The 2,500-nt window shown below is 53.2% G+C and overlaps 1 pseudogene; it reads right to left on the reverse strand.

The window, feature by feature from the left end:
* LOC136682415 (28S ribosomal RNA) overlaps window positions 1-2,500 on the reverse strand; it is an 8,425-nt pseudogene that overhangs the window by 2,046 nt on the left and 3,879 nt on the right.

Genomic DNA, 2,500 nt, shown 5'->3' on the forward strand with positions numbered 1-2,500 from the left:
ACTTGTTGTGCCTCTTGATCCTGCTGGACTGGACCGCGGGACACTGACCAAGAATGTGAGAACAGGATTCCAAGCGTGCACCGCACCTTCGGCAATCTGCCCAAGCCTTTGTCCTTCCACGCAATAGGGCCTCACGAGTAGGGTATACGTTCGCCCTTAGCTGCAGCGCAGCAATGTAGTGTCTTTGTCTAAACCCACACCCTGCTGGGTTCATCATCCATGCACTACTAATCGGGTCGTTCGTGAACACCTCAACTCCCCAGCCCTGAACTGGCAGATTGCACCAAACACGCTTTTCCTCCCGTCTCCAGTCACTCGGGACCGTCCCTCTGCCGTTTCCTCCTTGTCCGATGGGGGGAATCTCATCAGGATCCCCGCCCGCTATGCACCATAGCCGCTTGAACTCAGACTGTCCACTCGTGCTTGTCATTATCGCCCTCACTATACCGTCTTCGGAGTTCAGCAACCGGTATAGGCGTCTCGCTTGGATGGAAGGCACGAGGGCCTCTAACTTCTGGATACCCAAGCCACCATCTCGAGCCCTAGAATATAGCAAGCCATTACAGGTTGACTGAGGCAGGTGGAGCCACTCCTTCACAGCCTTCCTGATTGTGCCATCCATAGTGGCTAGTGCTGTGCCCCTAAAGTCGCAGTGATCAGCCAGATAGATCATCCTGGGAATTGCAAAGTTATTCAACATTCTGACTTTTTGGACTGGTTTGAGAAGAGCATTGTTGATCTTAGTCACCCACTCCCTCAGCTGGGTGTGGATATCTGGCTTGGTGATCCCCACCCAAGGATTCACCCTTGCCCCCAGATATTTCTCCATCTCATCAGGGCTGATGAGATGAATTGGTTCCTTTCCCAACCTCCACGCCTTACAGTTATTGACCGTGAAGGAGGTAACTCCCTTCCCAATCAGGAATCCGTGACATTTCTTGGGCTGAACCCTAAGCCCCGTCTTCTCGCAGAATGTGTCTAGGATAGCGATGTTGTCTCTCATGCCTTCCCAGGAGTCACTAATCAGGACAAGATCATCTGCAAACGCTAAGGTACTAACCCTAGTACCTCCTACCATATAGCCACTTCCAAGGTTGTCGAGGGCTTGGATCAGGGGATCCATAGCCAGGTTGAAGAGGATTGGAGACATAGAATCTCCCTGCTTCACTCCAACCTTCATCTCAATGGGGTCCGTCTTGTCCCCATTGACAATGATTCTGGTCACGCAGTCCACATAAGCTGATTGGATCAGCTTAATCACGTGATGGTCAACCTGTCTCTGCATCAGTGCACACAGGATGTGATCATGAGAGATGGAGTCGAAAGCCTTCGCGAAATCGACAAACACTACCGCAAGCTGGCCCCGCTCTTTTTTGCAGTGTCCGAGAAGGCCTTGCAGAACCTTTAGGTTCTCGGAACACCCAGGGGCGCGGATGAACCCCCTTTGTCTAGGATTCAATGGGCAAGCACGCGCCAGCCTCTCCGCCAGAATCTTAGAAAAGAGCCTTAAAATCACTGATCCAATGGTGATGGGTCTCCAGTTCCCCACGTCATTGAGCGCCTCCCGATCAGTAGATTTAGGAATTAGTGTTGTCCGACATTCCTTGAAAGCCCTGGGTACCACTCCGCTGACCAACCACGTGGTGTACAGCCGTGCCAGTTTTTCGCCTTTCGGATCCCAGTCACTTAGCATCTGCTTTGTGATCCTGTCTGGGCCCGGGGCGGTGTCGCGCTTGATCTTGCCTAGGGCAGCTTTTACAGATTTGGCCGTGATTGGCTCTGCAAAGCACTCGTTGTCCGTTTCTCCTGATGATGTAAATTGGCCTAGTCCAGCAAAGTTGACATTCCCTTCCCAACTGGTCCTGTACGCTTGCTCTATAATGGCCAGTGGGATTGGACATTCTGTTCCTTCCACTCCATCAAGGATTTCACTGGCTAGCCTCGCAGGATCCTTAAGGAACATCCTCTGATGTTTCCTATAAGTCTTCCGCATGGCCGCCCTGTTTCCTCCCTGAGGGTTTCTGAAAACACGGCCTGCCCCTCGTTGCCTACTACCAGGAGTACTATGACTCAGAGCACTCGAGACACCAGCTCCCAGCCTCCCCCTCAAAGCCGAGGCCGTAGCCTCCACGAGCTCACCCAACTCGTGCTCCTCCCTTGGCAAATCCCCACTGCCGCCGAGCTCGCTCAGAGAAAGATCCAGGGAGGCCGCCCTCTCTTTCAATTTCTCGGCGATCCCCTGAACCAGGGGTGGCGCTGGCATCTCCTGTCTCAGATCACCGCTATGATCCTCTGACGGATTTATGGGGGTCCTGACAAGCCGACGTCTTTTCTCCCTTACCTGCTCGCTAGTTTTACTGGGGAGATGCTTGGCGATCGCCATGTTAATGTACCTCTCGCCCGCATATCTCTCCTCGAGCTTCAGTAACTCTTCCACCTCCTTAGCACTCCATAGCGAGGTCGCACCCCCCTTCACCTTCTTGGAGCGTACCTCCGCGAT

This window comes from Hoplias malabaricus, unplaced genomic scaffold (assembly GCF_029633855.1).
Source record: "Hoplias malabaricus isolate fHopMal1 unplaced genomic scaffold, fHopMal1.hap1 scaffold_263, whole genome shotgun sequence".
NCBI lineage: Eukaryota > Metazoa > Chordata > Actinopteri > Characiformes > Erythrinidae > Hoplias > Hoplias malabaricus.